The 22,740-nt window shown below is 37.0% G+C and overlaps 1 protein-coding gene across 1 annotated transcript in view; it reads right to left on the reverse strand.

Moving 5' to 3' along the window:
• NCOA1 (nuclear receptor coactivator 1) overlaps window positions 1-22,740 on the reverse strand; it is a 164,888-nt gene that overhangs the window by 102,590 nt on the left and 39,558 nt on the right. The window contains exon 2 of the mRNA XM_081101281.1: window positions 20,437-20,569. The gene's annotated coding sequence lies outside the window, so the exon portion shown is untranslated. The remainder of the gene's footprint in view (window positions 1-20,436; window positions 20,570-22,740) is intronic.

The following is a 22,740-nucleotide window of genomic DNA, read 5'->3' on the forward strand; positions in this document are numbered from 1 at the left end:
AGACATAGACTATTTCCCTGCTTGGGAAAATTATTAAGATACAATGTAATCCTGAAATTATAGGATTTAATAAAAATAAAATAAAAACTAAAATATGTTTTAGAAACATAATCATATAAGAATCCTATATAATAAAAGCCTAGCAACCATAATGGCAGAATTACAAGAACGACTGCTCAACTATTCACTATGAGGTGCACTGACCACCTCTTGGTCCCTTTCCCCTGTTGGCAGGTTCCAATTGCCAATGGTGAACGGGGAACCTGGGTGGGTGGCAGGGGATGCAGGAGGCACCAGGCCAAGCCCCCCACCCAGCTGGTCGCCCCACACACAGATGGCGATCCACGGCGAGGGTGAGGCCGGCAAGTGGGCAACAATGGCCGACCTCTCAGTCCCTTCCCTGACCATCAGGCTCCCATCACCAGGTGGCAAATGGGGAACCAGGGTGGGTGGCAGCAAGATGGTCCTGATTGCAGGCAAGGCCTAGGGACTGTACCCATGCACGAATTCGTGCACCGGGCCTCTAGTCTATACTATAATGAAAAGGATATATCTATAACAGGGGTGGGCAAACTTTTTGACTCGAGGGCCACAATGGGTTCTTAAACTGGACCGGAGGGCCGGAACAAAAGCATGGATGGAGTGTTTGTGTGAACTAATATAAATTCAAAGTAAACATCATTACATAAAAGGGTATGGTATATTTTTTTTTTTAGTTTTATTCATTTCAAACAGGCCGGATCCGGCCCGCGGGGCGTAGTTTGCCCACGGCTGATCTATAAGGAAATTCTGAAAAAGAAGAGGAATGAAGGCATATACCCTAATGATTATGAAAACACTTAATATTATGTTTATTCACCTACTAGAAATATTAAGATTTACCTTCTTAATTAAAGAAAAGATTTTGTAATAGGATATAATTCTTAAAACTGGTTTTCCAAAAGAAGGAATTTTTTAAAACGCTACTATTTTCTGACCAGGCCTGAAAGACTCAGATTATAGTTTCTTCCACCCTAGAGAGCATATATCCTTTCTGTCATGACAGCTATAATAGAAAGCCTGCTATTTAGGGTAGAAGGAGAATTAAACCTAGAGAAAGTACAAATTAAAGCCTCAAATTCCTGATGATGGCCAAAGGACAGTGAGATAAAGAATCGGACCGAGACAGGAGGAAAAAGCGATTAGACCAATACTCACATTACCCTATCCAGGTAGAGGCTGCAAAAGGAAAGAGATATTTGACGGAGTGAAGCAATCTGGGAGTTGGAATAGCTTCTGTTCTTCCTGTTGAGACTGTGCAAAGTGACTGCCTTCCAGGAGCACTCCCCACCCCCTACACACACACCAACCTCTTACCTCTCCTCATCCACGCCCTAGCAAAAGCTGGAGAAAACCACATCAAAACAATGCAGAGAAGCACAATCAGAGTGAAGAGAGGCACAAGGTTGGCTCTGGAATCTCCCTTTCCCCTAATTGCCATAGAAGGCACTGGGAAATTCCTCGGTGCTCCCAAGTAGTAGAAGAAAGGTAATTTAAGATGCTGGATGGTGAATTTTCCAGAAGAGGTCACTGTGATAGGGGCAAAGTAACTCCACAGTAAAGGCCTGGAAAAGAGAACACCTGGCTAGGGGGCCAATGGAAAACCCTAGCCAGACCTCAGGTAATGTGTGACAGCTGGGAAGATGGCCAACACATCCTGGAACCAACAGAATAAATCTCAAGTAACATCATTTAAACTTCAGCTGTAGACATCTGAGGAACACCCAAGGACAGTTCTGATGGCACCCTACTAGTCACAATTCCAGGAAATAGCCCGACCAATCACTTTGAAGGAGAGATCAGTGAAAAATCGAAGAAGATGGCACATGGACTGAGGGTCCTTGTATTCTTCTACTACTACAAGGTCACATAAGCCACATACATCCAACCCATAAGTCTGGATTCCACTGTGGAAAGGTATGAGAGGAGAGATGATAACTGAAAGACTAATATTCAAACAGAGACTGAAATATCCAAAGAGATACATTTAAATTACTGAAGAAGACTTAGTTTACCAGACTTAAGACTGATACTCTTCCTCCAGTTACCATGTGACCAGGGTTCATCAAAAGGAAGACATGACTTATAAAAAAATGAACAAGCTACATTTTCTTTGAACATCTGAATAAGCATGAGTAAACTGTAATCCTACTACTGGTTTTATGATGTTTATTTTATGTGAGAATTCAAAAGAAATACTTATTGGCACATTATAAAACAACATCACTTTAAAAGTAACAAGTGGACTTCCAGTTCAAGATGGCAGACTGAGCCCAGTCATTTCGTTTCTCCTTCTTAAACATCTCATGTCAGGTGGGCCTGGAGTATAGACAGGACATAGAATAACTGAAAAACCACCAAAGGCAACCAGTACAACCCTGATAGTAAATAGTAAATGCTGGTCACAGCAGATAAATTCCTTCCTATAGCAGAAGCTGGGGGAGGGACAGGTCCCAGTTTATTAGCCTTGTCTCTACATGGAGCATGATAAAGAAAAAAGGGGCTCCACCTCCCATTTACCACAGCAAGCGGGAAGCCAACCTACAGAGCCCGGTGGTCAGGATGAAATTCATTGGGGAAATCAATGCTTTCTAAAGAATACTGACCTTGCCCTGGGGGTTCAGTAGGTTGGGCAAAGTACCATGCACCAAAAAGTTGGCAGTTCAATTCCCAGTCAGGGCACATGCCCAGATTTGGGTCTTGATCCCTGGTAGGGGGTGTGCAGGAGACAGCTGATCAATTTTTCATTCTCACGTAGATGTTTCTTGCTCTCTCTCCCCCTCTCCCTTTCTCTCTAAAAAATCCTATCTAGCCCTGATTGGTTTGGTTCAGTGGATAGAGCGTCAGCCTGAGGACTCAAGGGTCCCAGGTTCGATTCTGGTCAAGGGCATGTACCTTGGTTGCGGGCACATCCCCAGAAGGGGGTGTGCAGGAGGCAGCTGATTGATGTTTCTTTCTCATCAATGTTTCTAACTCTCTGTCCCTCTCCCTTCCTCTGTGTAAAAATCAATAAAACATATTGAAAAAAATCCTATCTAATAAAAGAACAATATGCAAATTAACCATCACTCCATGACAAAAAGATGGCAGCACCCATAGCGGCCTGGGTGGGACGCTGGTGGCGGCGCCCCAGCAATGTGAGCCGAGCAGGCAAGCATGGCCCGCAGGTAGCACCCAGCGACCCAGGAGCAGGCAACCATGGCCTGCAGGCAGCACCCCGCAGGGCCTGCTTGCCCATCGCTGTGGTGTGGAGCAGGCAGGCCCGACAGAGAGCAGAGAACCATGGGGAGCAGACCTGAGCTGTCAGTAGGACATGCCCTGAAGGCTCCCTGATTGGAGAGGCTGAAGGTCAGGCTGAGGGACATCCCCCAATGCCCCCGCCACACACACATGAATTTTGTGCACCGGGCCTCTAGTAAATAATAAAAATCTTTAAAGAATACTGACCTTTACAGAATTTCACCAGTTTACCAAGATGTTACAAGCATCCAAACTTCTGAAGTGTTTAGATTGGTGGTTCTCAACCTTCTGGCCCTTTAAATACAGTTCCTCATGTTGTGACCCAACCATAAAATTATTTTCATTGCTACTTCATAATTGTAATGTTGCTACTGTTATGAATCATAATGTAAATATCTGATATGCAGGATGGTCTTCGGCGACCCCTGTGAAAGGGTTGTTCGACCGCCAAAGGGGTCGCGAACCACAGGTTTAGATGCTCAACCCCAGACTTACTAAATCAGATTTTTGTGAGGTTTAGACTGCATTTAAGCTGGGCCCTGAAGGGATTTTGTATATATTCAAATTGGATGACTACTTATTTAGACCTTTGTTTGAAAATACTGTAAAGAAGAATAGCCAAGAATCACCAGCTAATTAATAAAAACTAAGAGAGGCACCAAGGTGAAAAAGCAGGGGTACAATGACCCAAAGGAAAAAGAGTAAGGTAACCAAAATAAATAGAATGTCTTAACTTTACTTGGTATCTTCAGAGAGATTCAAGAGGCCAATGTGTCCACAAAACAAGAAAAATCTGTTCATAAGATATCATAATCAATGAATAAGAAAGAATTTTTAGAAAATAAAAATAAAACTTATTTTCAAAATGTGGTTGTCCTGAATTAAATTCTGGAACAGAAAAAGGGCATTAAGTGGAAAAACTGATGAAATACAAATAAAAGCTGGAATGTAGTTAAAAGTAATGCACCAATGTTGGTTTCTTAGTCCTGAAATATATACCATGGTTTTGTAAGCTGTTAACATATCAAGAAACTGAGATATATGGGCATCTGTATTAATCTTTGCTACTTTTCTGTATATTTAAATTAATTCAAAAATATATTTTTAAAAGAAATGTATATACCATTTTTTATGGTCCCCGGAAACATATGACAGTTCTAGTTTTTCTGCACCTTTACTAGCACCTGGTATTCTCACTATTTCTTATCTTAGTCATTTTCATAGGTATGTAGTGGTATCTCAGTGTGGTTTTAATTTGCATTTCCCCAATGGTTAATGATATTGACCATCTTTTCATGTGTTCATTTATCAATGGTATGTCCTTTTTGAGGTATCTTTTTGTCCATTTTTAAATTATGTTTCCTTATTGTTGAGTTTTGAGAGTTTTTTATATATTCTTATATAAGTCCTTTATTGGATACAGAATATGAAAATATTTAATCTCAATGTATAGCTTATATTTTTATTCTCTTAACTGTGTCTTTCACATAATAAAAGCTTTTAATTTCTATGAAGTCTAACTTACCAATATTTTTATCTAATGAATCATGTTTTTGGTGTCTCGCCTAACCTCAAGTCACAAAGTTTTCGACATATGCCTTCTTCCAAAAGCATTTTTCAGTTAGATCTATGATGCATTTGAAGTTAATCGTTATATAAGGTATGCAGTATAAATCAAGGTTCATTATTTTGCATTTGAATGCAAAGCCAACACCATTTACTAAAAAAGCTATTCTTTCTCTTCTGATATGCTTTTGCAACTTTGCCAAAAACCAATTGGCTATATTTGTGTGGGTTCCAGTTCTGGACTGTCTACTCTGTTCCAACAATCTATGCGTGTATCCTTTTGTCAATACCACACCATCTTTATTTCTGTACTGACATTTTTAGTACCTTCAGTATACAATATGCTCCTTTCTTACTTCAAAAACTTCAGATATGCTGGTTCTGTCTGCCTGTACATTTTCCTCCCTCACCTAGTAAAGCCTAACTCAGTGATGGCAAACCTATGACACGCGTGTCAGAGATGACACGCGAACTCATTTTTTTGGTTGATTTTTCTTTGTTAAATGGCATTTAAATATATAAAATAAATATCAAAAATATAAGTCTTTATTTTACTATGGTTGCAAATATCAAAAAATTTCTATATGTGACACGGCACCAGAGTTAAATTAGGGTTTTTCAAAATGCTGACACACCGAGCTCAAAAGGTTCACCATCACTGGCCTAACTCATCTTTCAAAATTCAACCTAAATGTCACTTTCTCAGAAAAAACTTCCATCGTGAAGGTCAAACAGGTTTCAAGACAAAGGGAAAATATTAAGATGCATCAGTTCAATAGAGCTTCCAATTACCGACTCAGCAAGAGTCTGGGACAACTGAAAGCTTTAAAAGAAGCTATTAGGATTTCTTAAGCTTGGTAACATCTCTGTCTTTTTCTGTCAAGATCACCACACCTTCTCCAGCTCTTCCTGCTTCTACCATTCCCCCAATGCTTAGTTGTAAAATACTAAAAGCAAAATGTAAGGTGGCAAGTAAGGAGGGAAGCCGTCAACAATACATCAATCCACTTCTGCCCTGGATAGGGGTTGGAGATAGAAAAGATTCTCTAAGGAACAGAAGAAAGTGGATGAATTTCCTAGGGCCTCAAACAAGAAGACTTATCTAGGTTTAACAAAAACTAAGGCAGTATTGAGAACAGGCTGATCTTCGTATTAAGTAATAACAATTTAGAGAACTAGCTGGGGATGGGGAGGAGTTACGACTTTTAAAGAGTCTCTTCCCTATATAATTGACAATGATTTCAAAATACTATAAGCATGAAAAAGAAAAAAAAATTAACTCAAATTTCCTGAGCATTTGTTATATGCCAGGGACAGGGTTCAATACTTCACATATGTGTTTTCGTGTATTCTTTACAAAACATCTGTGAAGTAGGTATTACTATATCTACTTGGTAGAAAAAGAAATTGAGCTTATACAACTTGATTGGTTCAGTTTCTCCTTATTCTGATTCTCCTAATTTGTTTTAATAATAATCATACTTATGAAAAAAAAATAAGCAATACATGGGAAAAAATCTCAATTTAAAAAAGATAATTAACAGACACCAGTACTGAGAGGACAACGATGTCTGAATTATCTAACAAGGATTTTAAAGCAGGTATCAGTAAAATGATCCAAGTAATTACAAACTACTGAGATACATGGAAAAACAGAGTCTCAGCAACGAAATAGAAGATATAAAGAAGAACCAAGTAGACATTTCAGAACTGAAAAATGCAATAGCCAAAATTAAACTCACTGAGTGAACCCAATATTAAAATGGCAATAACAGAAGAATCAGTGAACTTAAAAGATTGATCAATCGAAATTATCCAGCCCTAGCTGGATTAGCTCAGTGGATAGAGTGTTAGCCTATGGATGGAAGGATCCTGGTTTGATTCCGATGAAGGGCACATTATCATAACACTTAATTACCTGGAATGAATTACTCTGTTCTCTTCTGTAGTATCCCTCTCCTTCCTCCACTAAAAAGTAAATTCTATGAAAGTATGGACTTTTATTCTGCTCACTGCTATATGATTAATATGCTGAGTCTTGTGTTGGACATTTAGTTTGATAACAAACAGCTGAAAATCTCTTCCTTAAGAATTCCGTCTTTTTAATCTAAGTACAAATATGGAAGAACTGTGATTTCACAGACAATTTTATTTTTCTGGCCCACCTATGATATTTAAAAAAAAAATCTTTATTATTAAACATAAAAGGGGATATATGTAATACATTCACAATTTTTAAATGAACATTACTGAGATAAAATTTACACACAATAAAATGAGCCTAATTTAAATATACAACAGAATGGATTTTGACAAAGGAAAACACCTTTGTAACCACAATTAAGATATAGAACATTTCCACTGTCCCAAATGAAATTTGTTCATTTCAATAATAATTACAATTGTTGAGTACCTACTATCAGCCAAACTATTCTAGTTTCTTCATAACTTTTTGCAGTCCAGATAATACTTACTTTAATATTTAAAGGTCTCCTAAATGAATTCTATAAGAAATGGTTTGGTATATAACAGGTTTTTTTCTATACCTACCAGTCAAAATGTTTATCTATATTTAATGAGCAGAAAGAAAGAAAGCCCTTATGCATCTCCTCATACTGCACATCCTATATCAAAAACAACCCTTGGCCCCATTCTCCAGGAGGTGTGGGTCCATCCATCATCATTCAAGTCCTACTTATGCCACCTTCTCTGCAAAGCTCTAACACTTCCTCTCCTCCTGTCCCTTCTCCATACTAATCTTTGTTCCCTTATCTAAATATTTGTCACACAGTTTATAAACACTTGTTAGTCCATTAAAGAAAGGACAATGTCTTATGCATATGTTACAAACCCAGCATCTGGCATGCAGAACAAATAATACATACTCAAGATTCAGGTAAAATATCATCTTCTTGGCACAGCCCTTTCCAACTCAACCTCTAAACCTGAAAATCTATATATATAAAAGCCCAATATGCAAAGTGTCCCCTTGGGAGTTCGACTGACCAGGAGTTTGACTGCTCACTATGACATATGCTGACCACCAGGGGGCGGTGCGGAACAAAGGAAAGCCCTGGCCGGTAGCCGACAGCCGCTAGAGACCCTACTCGTGCAAGAATTTTGTGGACTGGGCCTCTAGCATAAAATAATTCACTTAGGTATACTGTTCTGAACCACTATTCAAACAATTCAATTGAATTGTCATGTGAATTCAATTAAAAATTCATCTTTTTGTCATCTAAAGCTTTCGTTTACATTTTGAATTCTGAATGTTAAACATTAATGCTCAAAAATACTGGTCAACTGCTTGGTAAAATGCTTGCTATTTCTTAAAAAGGAATCTGCACATGTTTATCTAGAGATAATTTAATTTATGATGTTTCTCCATTTTATAAACAATACAGAATTAGTTTTTGCACAACTACTGGCAACAAATTGGTTTTTTAAAAACCTCTTCTTAGTTTATTCCAAATAAATTTCATAAACCTAATTCACCACAATGGCCTGTTTCATAAATGTCAACTTTCACTACCCAACTGCCACTAACATATTAAGTGCTAGGGAAAAACAAACAAAAAAACTTTTTCATAAAGCCCTAGAGAGAAAACTAGGTTCTCAATTCAAAAAGTTTAATGGTATGATCCTTCACTAGAAGATAATTTTAAAAAGATATTCTAGCAATATTTTGACAGAACAAACAGTAATAGTTTATATAGTTTTCCTCTGTCTTTAATGAAGACTTACAAAAACATACATGAAGCTGAAGGAATTACTTAACTGTGTCCTATTTTGACCCTAAACAATTTTGTGAATGATTTTAAACAAAATTTCAGTAAAATTTTTCCTGTATTATATTTTTGTTTACTCTTCTAATAGCACTGTCTCTTTACATCACCAAGTTTAACTCTTAAAATTAATAAAAATAGTATTAGTGCAAAGGAACAAATTATCAGATTCCTATCCATAGTTCAAGATGAAACAAAAATAGCTTTACAATGACTATATTTGGACTTCTACACGAAGTTCCACTCTAGTATTTCCAATATAGTTTAAACTGATCTCCCTGCCTGAACCGGCCCTATATACCAATGCCAAATTAAATTCCTTGAATTAAATAACTCTTTCAACACCAACTTTCAAAGAAAACCATTAATGACTTCCCATACTACAGAACAAAGTCCCACCTAATCAGCTTGATTTACAAGTCCGCTCAGGGCACTGTCTTTACATATCCGTCAGCTCCTACCTTGCCTTCCAGTCAATTCTACTTACTGTCAGGCCTTTCCTTATACTGACCTTCTTCCTGGAATGCCTTTCCCAACTCCTAGGTCCCAAGAGAATCCATATTTTACTGAACTTTCAAACTCAAGTTCAAATTTCTCCAAAAAACTCTTCATCAACCAACTTGTTCCACATCTTCCTTACTCATTAAGGTACTTAAGAACAGGTTCTATATGTGTATACTTAAATTTAACTTAATATTATTCCATTGATTTGTTCATTTCAAAAATAATTATAATTGTTGAGTAACTACTATAAGTCAAACTATTTTATGCACTGGTGCTACAGTAGAGAACAAAAAAGCTACCATCCCTGTTGTCACAGTGCTTATGTATTGAATATGAACTATTTGTGTATTTATTTATCATAAAACATCAAATTTCCCATTGTTAGCCAATTAGGCTGTCTTCAGTTTTTACTATTATAAGAAATATTATTGTGAATATAGCTGATACAGCTTTTTTATTCCTTGAATTATTTACTTAGAGTTAATGTCCAAGAGTAGTATTATTAAATCAATGGCCATAAATATGTTTAAGGCTTTTAAGATATACTACCATACCACCCTCCAAATGAGCTGTACCAATGCCAAAGCAATGCCTAAGTACTTGATTCCCTATGGACTATTTTATTACAGTTATTTAGTAAGTATAAAAAGGTGATTCACTATTGTTTTAATTATCCAGAAGGTTTAACTCTTTTCTTAACATTTGTTTATGCTATATCCCCTTATAACCTAATGGGCATGACTTTATCAATGTATTTACTGGAATCTTAGTGTTGTAAATATCTTTTAAATATTCATAGTAATTTTAGATTTACCACTTGACAGACTTTATACTTGCTTAATATATATTAAATTCCTAAGCCATATTATCTCAATTCTAAAGATAGTTGTTTTTCTTAAAATAACATTTTTAGACTTCTGAAACTAGGCAAAGTATCAGATTTAATGTCCAGAAACCCACTAGTAGTCAAGCAAAAGAATAAGTTGTGATACATGTTATTCCTTGCCCAGGTATAAACCTGTAGGAAATACCTTCACATAGAAGGCATTAGTTTACCCAACCATGACCATAGCTGAGTTAAGTTCACAGGTAAATGTACTCACAGTTGAATTTTAAGTGAAATCTGAAAGCCTGCTGCTTGGAAATGTTTTCAGAAAGACTGAACTGTGATAAAGCACTGAAATAAAAAGGCATTATGAGGCAGAAACTGTCTGTTGTAAGATAAGCAAGGACAATTCAAGGCAGCAGAAAGCATCCAATCCCTCAAAACAGACCACAGAATTTTCAGAGCTGGGAGACATGGGTGTGACCAATTACTATTTGACAAAGTACTATTACCAAGTGCTGGATATCAATCTGTCAAAAGTTTCCAGCTGACTCAAAAATAAAGTTATTTAATATACAGCTTATCTACAGAAAAACTGAAAATATGAGTTTAACCAAAAGCAAAAAGCAGGTTAAATTTCATATTTTCCATATAACAATAATAATGTGTAAAGAAAGCAAAAAATGTAAGCAAAGGTGAGAAAAATCTGCATGTCAGGATGTGAAAAAGGTTTGGACTTAATTGTATATTATGATTTGAAAGAAGATAGTATAGAAATTATATGGGTAAATGAATGCTTCTGTTAGTTAATTTCTAAGAAGGATTTAAAAAACAAATGTAATGTTTCTTTTTTCTTGAAAATATGATAAATCAATAGTATATGTTACAATTAATAGTGACAGAATTGAGAAAATGCACTGCATGTATGCATGTGTGGACATATTTGTCAATTACTTATTCACTCATTCATTTCTGAGTAAAAGAAAGCAAGAACAGAGAAGCAGGAACAAAACTAAAGATATAATGCATAAAGATCAAACTCTTTCAAGATCCCAAAAGTTACTGTGATATAGAAAAATACATGATGAATGAAGTAAATACAACCTAAATGAAAAATAATAACCAGTTAGATAACTAACTACACTTTCGATTCCTGGTTAGGACATGTGCCTGGGTTGTGGGCTTGATCCTCACTGTGGGTCGTGCAGGAGGCAGCCAACCAATGATTCTCTCTCATCACTGATGTTTCTATCTCTCTCTCCCTCTCCCTTCCTCTCTGTAATCAATAAAAATATATATTTTTTAAAAAACTAACTAGCAACTAACATAACCAAAACACCTTATGAAGTTAAAGGTAAATAATAGCAAACAGAAATAGTTGAGAGAAAGTAAATAAAAATTGATCTTAATTCAGTTAAAGGTAAGAATAATAAGAACTTATAAAAATCATGTGATATTTGACCAAGATTCAGAATGCCGTAATTCTTGGTCAATCAACCTACCACTGTAAGTACCAGGCAGTGGAAAGTGAGGAGGATGCACCAGGCAAAATTGCCTGTTTATTATCCTCAAAGGGTTTTGACCACAGCAATTAGGGACTCCTCTGCCTCAGTTACAGGTAAGCCTAACATGTGAAACACTGAGAACAAACCAACTGGTTTCTTGTCTTCTTTTACTTAGGCCCTCATCTTAACCCACAGAAAAGAAGGAGGAAAAGATAGGCAAGTATTTCCACAAAGCCATGACGGAGTAATAGGGATCCGATGAATCCTCCCAGCTTATACAACCAGAAAACTGTATAAAATAAACAACAGTTTTTGCCGGAAGCCAGTCCATCCTTGCTGCTTGACACAGTCGCTGCAGGGAAGAAACACCTGCACAGCATATGTTTCAAGGGACCTGGCGTATATGGCATACTGTTCTTAATATGTTTGCTCACCTTCTTGGCACTATGTGTTTTAACCAAGGTCACCTCTCCGAGAAAGGTTGTTTCCCCAGGTAGGGATTTTCCCCTGAAGTTAGGGAGGGGATAAAACCCCTTAACTAAGTGCCAGGCAGGTAGTTAATCATTTTAACTACAAACAATCACGCTTAAGCTACATAATCTTTACTCCCTGAAATGGAGATAAGAAACGCCCTAACCTTTGCAATAGAAATTGACAGGATTAAAATCAACTGGTATAAATACAGATGTAAAAAGACAATAAACACCAGAAGTTGGCTGGAGAACCTAGACAGAACTTGGCTGGAGTTCCTGGCTAGAGATCCTGGCTAGGCTGCCGATCAACTGAACGCTATCTCCGTGTCATTCCTTCTTCCCCGACTCTGTCCACAACTTTGGGGACCCCTGGACCTGCTGGGGTTGGACCTCAGCAAGTTTTCACATATTGGACAACAGTCAAAGCAGGAGTGAGATTCCTAAGAAAAGGGGGGAAATGAGGTGAGGTCTACAAATGTCCCACATCATACCCTTGAAGCAGTTGACAGTATGCAAGTTAGAGAGGGGGAACTTCAACAGAGTCTGGCAGTCTCAGAAAATTGAGGAAACAGAGACTCATGTTCAGGGAGGCTAAGGCATCCAGAATTTGTGGAAATGCAAGCCAGAGAGAAGGGAACTGCATTCAGCGACAGGGCTCTGGAGATCTACAGAGACGGCCCCTCCAGCCACTGGCAGGTACTGATCTGTCATGTGTTGAGAGGAAAATACCTAAGGTTGGAGAAAGGAAACTACTAGAAAAAAAATAAGTCAAAGGATTCCTAAAACTCAGACAAGGTTAGGAATAGTTTGTATTCCTATCAAATAGAGTGAAGGCCTTGTAACACCTGAGACATTAAATAAACTCATCGGAGGGCTTCAACTCTAAATTAGCCCTAGGAAAAAAGGCTGCTCTGGAATCATCCTAACAAAGCTTCCTCAAAACAAGGCAAGTCTTAAAAAATCATCAAGGTGATTTCAAAAATGTTAACTGAATGCCACAACTTAGAACAACATAATTTAAAGGCCCACGGGGAGGAAGAGAAATGAGGGAATGATCGGTTGGTGGAGCAGTCAGAACACGCACAACATTTATCCATTAAGCTTGACGTCGGATATGGGTGCAGTTCATGGTGCCCCAAAATCTCTATATACTATGCATTTTCCTACATTTGATACCTCACTGTACTACTCATTTTCTTATACATACATCCCTATGATAAAGTTACAAATTAGGCACAGTAAGAAATTAGCTGGACAAAGAGAGAATTCATGCCTTAGGTGGAATGGAACAGGACGGCCCAACATTTCATTATGCTACTCAGAAGGGCGTGCAATTTAAAACTATGAGTTGTTTATGTCTGGAATTTTCCATTTAATATTTTTGGGCCACATTTGACCAGGGGTAACTGAAACCACAGAAAGCCAAACTGTGAATAAGAGGGGACTAGTGCAGCCCTGACTGGTTTGGCTCAGTGGATAGAGCGTTGGCCTGCGGACTGAAGGGTCCCAGGTTCGGTTCCGGTCAAGGCATGTACCTTGGTTGCGGGCACATCCCCGGTAGGGGGTGTGCAGGAGGCAGCTGATGGATGTTTCTCTCTCATCGATGTTTCTAACTCTCTATCTCTCTCCCTTCTTCTCTGTAAAAAATCAATAAAAAATATTTTTAAAAAAGGGGGGACTAGTGCATTTCATCTTTCTACTCAAAGCTTTCATGATAAGATAGGAGAGTGAATTTCTGTCATACACATGTAGTTTTTATTCAGAAATATATTTTATCTCTTACCAATAAACTATAGCCAGTAAAAGCAAATCCTTTCTTTAACACAAATAATTGGTTATTCAATTTCAATAACTATGCCACTCAATAATTATAACTGTCATTTGGAAAATGAAAAACCTCTTGAACTTCTACAATTTTCAGATTCCAACTAACAATAATATTTTCAAAAACACCATTAAAGATGTATTTTATTTTTAAAAAGGCTGCTTCAGTTTATTGCTATACAAAATAACGGGTGAACCTGGGTTGGAGGGAGGTGGGTGGAGAAGTACTGAAAACCAGCACAACTTTTAACTAGCTATACCAGATCTTCGGATGGCCACCTTCCATAACCTTCAGGAAAGGAGGTCTGTAACTGTAACCCAGCTTTTTCTCTTGAGAGTGAAATAAACAAAAAAAAATGTCCTTATTAGAGCATATAAACCTCCTTTCATGAAACGTAGCTATTAGCTGGCCAAAGAGAAATTTTAAAAAACACACATACATAGTTGGGACAAGTCACATTTTCCCTAAATTGTTCCCACTCCATCTCTTAATAGGCAAGTATTCTTTTGGTAACCAACTCTCTCAGTAATCTTTCTCAAACTCAGAGACTATTATAAAAAAAAAAAGTTCATTGCAGAGAACAGAGAGACTACTCATTACACCATCATAAGACATTATCAACAGATTTTCTCACCTGTCCCAGGCCTAGCACTTCTTGAAGTAACTAAGCCATATTTTTTCCTCCCCATTTTAAAAATTAATTAAAAAATAATTTAGAAACAAAATTATGAGTTAGCTGTCTTTTAAACCAAGAGATGTATTTACTAGATACATCTTATGTGATAAACAGTGTGTTAAATGCCCTGTCTAATTTTATCTCATGTAACCTATGTAAAGTCAGGGCGAAGTAGTTACATAACAGGTGTGGGGGTTGGGGAAAAGAAGGAGTAATTTTATATTAGAGTCACAAATTCAGCAAATAGGACCAATAAAATCAACAAGTAATTGAAAGTAAAATGAGTCATAAACAGACTGCCTGCAGATCAGGAGGTATACATAATTTAAAAGAAGCACACACTAGACGCTGTTACAATGCACTTCATTCTTTGGTTCCTGGCTACACACTAAGTTAACTCTTAGTCTCTGAGTGACTACATTGTGTTTGTAAAGGAGGGAACTCAACTGGACTCTGGATTACCTAAGTATTAAGATAACTTCCAAAATCCAAATTACAAATGAAAACTGGTACTTAAAAGTTTAACTTCTAGCCAGTACATTAAGACAAACAAAAGAAATAAAAGGTATAAGGATTAGAGTGGAGGGATTTTTAAAAAAATGTTTTAAGGAGAGATACAAAACCTAGCAAAGACAGACTCCAGGGCTAGAATGCCTGAAATAGTAAGCACTATAGAATAGAGTAAGTCTGTCCTTTGTAGGCAATATGATTTTCTACATGAAAAACCCAATAGATTAAGGAAATTATTAGAAATATATCAGCAGGATTGCTAAATAAACATAATTCAATTGTGTTCTTATAAGCCAACAAAGAGAAAATGTAAATTTCTAGACCTCTTTCTTATGGAAACTTTCAAAACAGCTTAGAGAATTAAAAACAAGAATTATAGCATTACCATCACCTCCAACACCACAACTGCCTAGCTTATGGTCAATCTTGTTTCATCCCATCCACTGCCTCCCCTCTATTCTATAAAATAATGAAGCAGATCCCAGACATATGCTTGCATCCATCAACCTTTCAGTATATATTTCTAAAAGATGACACTTTTTTCATATAACCACATACTGCTATAACAATTTCTTAATATCAAGTATCCAGTCAAGTGTTAAAATTTTCCTAATTATTTCATAAATATTTATTTATTAAAATCTGGACCCAAATATAGTCCAAACATTACTATTAATCTCAAATTTCCTCCTTCATTTCTCTTTTTTTCTTCCTGTAATTAATTTGTTGTAAAAGCCAAGTTGTGTGTCCCAAGAACTTCCCCAAAGCCTAGATTTTGCTGACAGCATCCCCAATGGTTATCATTTCATTTGTTTCCCTGTCTTCTATGTTTCCTGTAAACAAGAAGTTAGAACTAGAGGCTTGATCTGATTCAGTTCAATTTTTTGGCAAGAATACCTCCTAAATGATGTTGTGAATTTTCATTAAGAGAAACCTAATGCCTGGTTGTCTTTCTGCGATGTTAGCAACCACTGATGATCTTTGCTTGGGTCCAGGAATTCATTACAAAACAGTGATGTTTTGCTCAGCTGGCGTGGTTCAGTGGTTGAGCATCGACCTATGAACCAGGAAGTCATGGTTGCATCTGATCAGGTCACATACCCAGGCTCCATCCCCAGTAGGGAGCATGCAGCAGGCAGCCAATCTATGATTCTCTCTCAGTATTGAGTTTCTATCTTTCTCTCTCCCTCTCTCTTCCTCTCTGAAATTAAAAAAAAAAAAATACGTATTTTTAGAAAACGGTGATGTTCTATGTATCACTCCTTCTTCATTTGTTAACTAGAATACTCCTGAAAAAAAGAAACTTCCTTCCCTTCAAGTATAGTTAGTTCCTTAGCATACTCCAAAGAAAACTAATGAGTTGTTTTAAAGTGTCATTATGAACTTACAGATTTAAACATATGTGATATGACTGATTATACTGTAGTTATTAAACTTGCTGATGCTCATCTTTGGCCAGCCACAGTCCATGCAGTTAAGCACCTTCGTTATTTTGCCATGCCTTATTACAGTTTGATAACTTCCTTACAAGGTGTTCAAGGCCCCAGAAATAGAATAAGCTTTAGTCATAAGTCACATTCCCATACAAATAGTTTCTTTCTTATCTTTATATCTACTAAATTAAAAATTCCTAACTCTTAATTATAAATCAGATGTGTTATACATTCTGGGTTTTATAACAAAACATGGACCCAGAATTGTAGCAGTATTTCTCACAGAAGTCTACTTTTAGCATTTCATTGACTGGCCCTCAAAAAACATATCCCACTTAAAATTCAATGTTGAATGCTTCAATTTTGAGAGACTGGCTCAAAAAGATTCCTAATCTATTCTCAGCTGGCATTTTTGCTCTGGAAAGTATTTCTTAGTGTTCCATTTCAAAATTTGGATATGTTTTTTAAAGATGTACAATAAAAATGCAGTTTTTCTTTGATAAATTAATAAGCTCATCAAGTATTGGGAAATTATCAAACTCTTAGAAACTGAATCATTTTGTGCCATAATTCAGACTTTTTATAGAATCCTCATTCCTCATCCTTAACATTAAAACTCATGATACTGTGAATATGACTGACTATTTGAAATACTAAATGTATTTGCTAAGTCATGCCCCTCTGAGATCAGAAACATGGAATTATCAATAATAAATATTTATTTTGCTAGAAAACTAATTAACAAACATGTAAGCCCTGTCATACTACACGGCTAGCAAACGTCACTGTGGAAAAGCAGGATCCTATATGTACCTGCTGACCATTCCTTCACAAAACATGGCTTTAATGGCCAAAAATTGCTTGCTTCCACAATTTTTACTTTTTTCTTCAACATTAAATCACAATGAGAAATCACACCACATCAGAATTGCCAGCTCTTCTCTCTGATAAAAGAGGGATATGAATTGATATCCTGGTACAATTTCTTTCCTGCAGTTTAAGTGACTGGGCTTGGATCAGAGGAAATACTGCCACTTTTCCAGGCAACAATGGCTTAAAAAAAACAATCAACCACTACCGACAACAAAACAAAGCATGACAAAATACTCTTCGGCAGTAGTGTGCATTTCTCAGTGGTAACAGTTACACATCTATATGAAGTCTTAGTATGTCCTCTGCACATCAGTGCTTTCATCACACTGAAAAACAAAAATTCTGCTAGCCTGCACACATGACAATAATTGCTTTTCCAGATGATACGCCTTTGATAAGGGAATTTTGGCCAAAAGCTCATTTTACTTTCTCTCCAAGCATAATATTTGTCATTAACTCTGAAACTGGTTTTACAAGCTTCTGAGCAGTAGTGTGAGTTGACCTGTTTGTTGCTATGAGAAAAATAACTGTGGCTGACACTTCAGTAGTGTGGTCTTCTGTCTTCAGCAACATTCTTTAATTTCACACTGAAAAGCATTATTTTATGTAATTATACTTATTACATTTTTTTATCACAAGTCTAAAAAATAATTACTATCATAGAAAAGGAAACTAAGGCAGAAATAGTAATAATTCAATTCCCCAGGGTAGCACGAAAATAGAAAAACCGAAATGTGTTCTCTTTCCATCATACCACAGAGAAAACTATGGCAAGAGAATACCTATTTCCTTAGTACACCTTGTTGAAATTTGTTTTCAAAGATTTTCTTGAATCCAAATAAAATATTTCTAAAAGGTACCACTTTAACTTAATGTAAACAATATTTCAAGACATAACTTACAAATGTTCCTGGCCCTAAATTATGTACTGATTTTGTTTTGTTTTCATACCTGTTCCCCACCCCCCTCCAAAAAAACCCCACACTCTCAAAATCTAAAGACCTCTCAAAAAATTTACAAGAAAATATTGTCAAAATGTATTATATAAAATTCCTGAGCACATGATTGCAAAATTTTCACTTTTCTTCACTTTCAAAAGGAAAAATGACAAATATTAATAGGGATATCACTCTGTGAAAGCTTGCAAATGAGTGAAGAGAGAGAAGAAATTGATGAATTAGAAATCCCTAATTAAAGATTTAAGCAACCTAATTTGGCTATGTGGCAGTTTTACAAATCCTATATAATAAAAGGCTAATATGCAAATGGACCAAATGGCAGAACAACTGGTTGCTATGATGCACACTGACTACCAGGGGGCAGACGCTCAATGCAGGAGCTGACCCTGGTGGTCAGTGCACTCCCACAGCGGGAGCGATGCTCAGCCAGAAGCCAGGCTCACGGCTAGTGAGCGCAGCAGCAGTGGCGGGAGCCTCTCCCGCATCTGCAGCAGCACTAAGGAGCAGGCCTAAGCCAGCAGTCGGACATCCCCTGAGGGCTCCCAGACTGCGAGAGGGCGCAGGCTGGGCTGAGGGACTCCCCCGAGTGCATGAATTTCATGCACCGGGCCTCTAGTAGAATCATTAAGTAGACCAATTAGTCAGTAAATTCACCTGATCAAACTTCCTACTCCCTAATCTTAACTTTTGTTGAGATCTGAATACAGAACTTAACTATATTACTCAGAAAGGGGTTCTAAATTATGATTTTATGTGTTCATTTTATAATTGCTTTTAAATGGTCTTCAGATTAGTGTATTTAGCCTCCCTAGCCCCAGAGTAAGTATTCTGAATGAAAGATGTCTTCAATTTCATTCATAATAAAGTTATAGAATAATTTATATTCTTCCACATATCTAAAATCATTCTTTGCAAAGCTTAGACATTCTACTAATGTTGTTAAATGAAAGTAAGAAGGAAAGACATTTCAAAAATTAAGAGAAATGATTCTGATAAGACAAATTATATATGTAATCATCATTACCATTTGATTCGAAATGACATCCAGAAATTTTAGAAAAGTAGATACATCTACTAGCTGCCAGAGTTCTAAAACCTCTCATCAAAGTAAGCTAACTCTTTTTTATCTGCTATTTGATTTGAGGTAACCTTTCTTTGGCAAAAATTACTCAAATTATACCATCCCTTTCTAGAAGGTAATCCATTTTTTTAAACTGCAGCAGTCTTAGAATTTTTCAATATCATGGATTTTTATTACTTTAGAATTTACTACTTTATATGTTCTTCCAAAACAGAACAAAATGAAATAAATAAATCCAAGTAATAAGTGATAAATTTTTGTCAGATTTTTATCTTTTCTATATTCCAGCATGATTAATTTATAAACCTCTATAATGTATGCAAAGAACCAACCAACTTGGACCTATCCCCTAAAATAATTATCTTTCCATACCTTCTGCATATTTGGAAAAAGATAATTTAAAAAAATATTTGTTTTTTACATGAACACCTAACTACCCTGTTTGGAATTTATATGTATTTTAGAAAAATAGGAAGCACTGTGTTTGTTTTCCACTAACATGATGTTTCCTTTGATTGTTTTCAGTTATCTTATGTAGCCTTCAGAGTGGGGACCCACCCCATAATTTGGAAGTATCACTTGATTCTTTACATATCTCGGTTTTCTGGTGCAAGTGAAACTAACCCATCAAATCCCAAAAGCCCTAAAGGCACAGTCTATAGGGAGTAAAAGTGACACTTCTTGGTGAATAGAGAATCCTTAACAACAAATGAGAAGAATAGGAGAGGAAGGTTTCCAAACCAAACTAAGGGACAATCACTAAGATCTCTTGTATCATGTGTGCAGGCTCTATCAGAGTGCTGAATTCAGTTGCTCATCTCAGAGGGTCATGCCATAAATAAAATAATTATTAAACTGGCATTTATTTATTTCAGTTCTTCTAACATAGTTTTAATCTGCACACGGTATGTACTTTAATTTCATATAATGGACACACTTTCCTAATTATAAAGATTACCTCCTTTTAAAATCTGGATCTTTTCTTGGTTTTGGGGAAAAGTGAGCTGGGGAGAGGGGTAAACTCTCCAATAGCTAACCATTCCAACATAAAAATTTAAACTTCTGAAATATTTATATAAAAACCAACATTATAAAACGACTGCCAAGGAGTCAAATTAAAATAAAATTATGCCTCAAATACCTTAGAAAGTAGAAATTTCTAAATGTTGGTGTCTTCATTTGGAAGCAAAAATTTCTACTGCACAATCTTGCCTGATGGTCCTTGATTTTCTCATCAGTCGGTTCCAGTTACATGTCCATTAGTGTGGATAGCTCTAAAGTAGGAGAAAGAAGACACAATTAGTCTACTAAAAATATTACAGGTTAAATTTAGATATTGTAACACATCATTGTTTTCCTACAAGCAAACAAAGATCCTTATACAGATGCTTTCATTGTTAAAGAAATGTCAAAGCCCATTCTTCTCCCTCCTAAAGATTTTAAAAATTGAAATTAAAGATTAAAGGTGGAAAAAAGAAAGAAAGTTGATAAGAGGTAATTAGTTACTAGCTTTAAAGCAGTCAGATCCCCAAAGAAGGTATGCAGCAAATTGGCATATGCTTTGCACTGGTACTCCAAGGAGACAAGGGGCTGGTGACTATCAGCTCACTCATCAGAGTTGCTGACATCATCCCAGCAACAGTAGCCTCAGTAACCAGTTTTAGGTAAAATGGAAAAGTCGGAAGAAACAGGGTTTCCAGCAGAAGATCACCTCTATGATGAGGAAGCACCCAATATGATGGCTACTATTCATTCCCAGGTCATTGTCCGTGGGATAAGACAAATTGGATTTCACTGAACTAATGGTAGTGCTGTGTCTTCCCACTCTGCCTCAAAGCTAATGCCAAACAGTGGGGGATTTGTAGATATACGAGAATGCTTAAGAAACATAAGCCCTACCTGCTTTCATTAAAGTTCAACTGCTTTAGGCTTTACCACCCAGGGTTACTATTATTCCCTTTAGATCACAAAGACACAGTGGATCAGGCTCCAGAAGAAATCATTGTACCACAGGTCAATTCCGGAATCTTGCTAGTTAATTCTACCCGTGCTCTCACCCTTGTCACCCTTGGACTTTGTTCAAAACACAAACCATTCTGGCCAACTACCCTCTCTCCTATTTTCATGCCCACAATGTTCTCTATGCTTTCTCAGTCACTCATGTGTTCCCCCACTACTCCCCTTCCTACTAATCTTTTCTTGAAAGACCTCTGGAGGCCCCATTTACATAGCAAAACAAATCGCCTCTACACCCTCAACCATATCACTGAACACTCCTTTCAGCCACCAGTCTAAATCTGGCTCTTGAAAGTTCTAGAGTGAAGGCTAAGACAGTAGATCCACCTTCTCCACAGTGACATTTCCAGACCCAACTCACCAGCAACCCCATTCCTTCCCACAAGCTCACACCATCTGACTGCCCCACCCTCTGCTTCTCTTTGTCATTCAATATCCCACTTTATTTTTTTTTCTAATCTGGGTCCACCCTCAATACCTTCCATGCACTGTGCCTACTCTCATCCCTCCGGCTGCTGTATTATCCATCACGTCTCAAAATCTTGGTTGTCACCCAAGCTCTCAGTTCACCAAGTATGTTACCCTCTTTCTTCCACGTCACCACCTTCAAATTCCTAATCCTGGGGCAACTCAATCACCTTTTTTTTTTTAAAGATATTTTATTGATTTTTTTTACAGAGAGGAAGGGAGAGGGACAGAGAGTCAGAAACATCAATGAGAAAGAAACATCGATCAGCCGCCTCCTGCACACCCCCTACTGGAGATGTGCCTGCAGCCACAGTACATGCCCTTGACCAGAATCGAACCCGGGACCTTTCAGTCCGCAGGCTGACGTTCTATCCACTGAGCCAAACCGGTTAGGGCTTAATCACCTTTTGAAACACACACACACACACACACACACACACACGTAGACTGATCCTGCTATAATGTAATATTAGGGTCTTCAAATTCAGTTAGACACTAAATGCTATCCAGTATCCCTTTTATCAGGGATTAATCAGGTCTTTCTCCCATAACTCACAATGTCTTTCCGAATTTTTGCCACTCCTCCTCTCGCAGACCCATGGGGAGGGGAGGAGGGGAGATGGGAGAGGGGTCTTCTTGTTTTAATTAACATTTGTGTAGATTGTTTATAATGTGAAGATACTATTTCTTTCACTTTTAACATTTTCTCAGTCTATTATTGGCTTTTAATAGTTTTTATTTTAGGTGGCCGGATTTGTCCACCATTGTCTTTTTCATTTATTTTATTATGACTCTGCTTATAAATTTCTGATTTTCACTTTTCTGTGGGATAATTGTTTGAATCCTTCATTCCAAATGATGTCTGATCTAATCTAAATTGTATTCCAAACTGCCCACCAGTTTTCCTAATATTAATTCTCACAAACTATCTTAACCAAAATTAGAAAAATAAATCCAGCAA

The sequence above is a fragment of the Myotis nattereri genome, assembly GCF_964212035.1.
Source record: "Myotis nattereri genome assembly, chromosome: 10".
NCBI classification, from domain to species: Eukaryota; Metazoa; Chordata; class Mammalia; order Chiroptera; family Vespertilionidae; genus Myotis; species Myotis nattereri.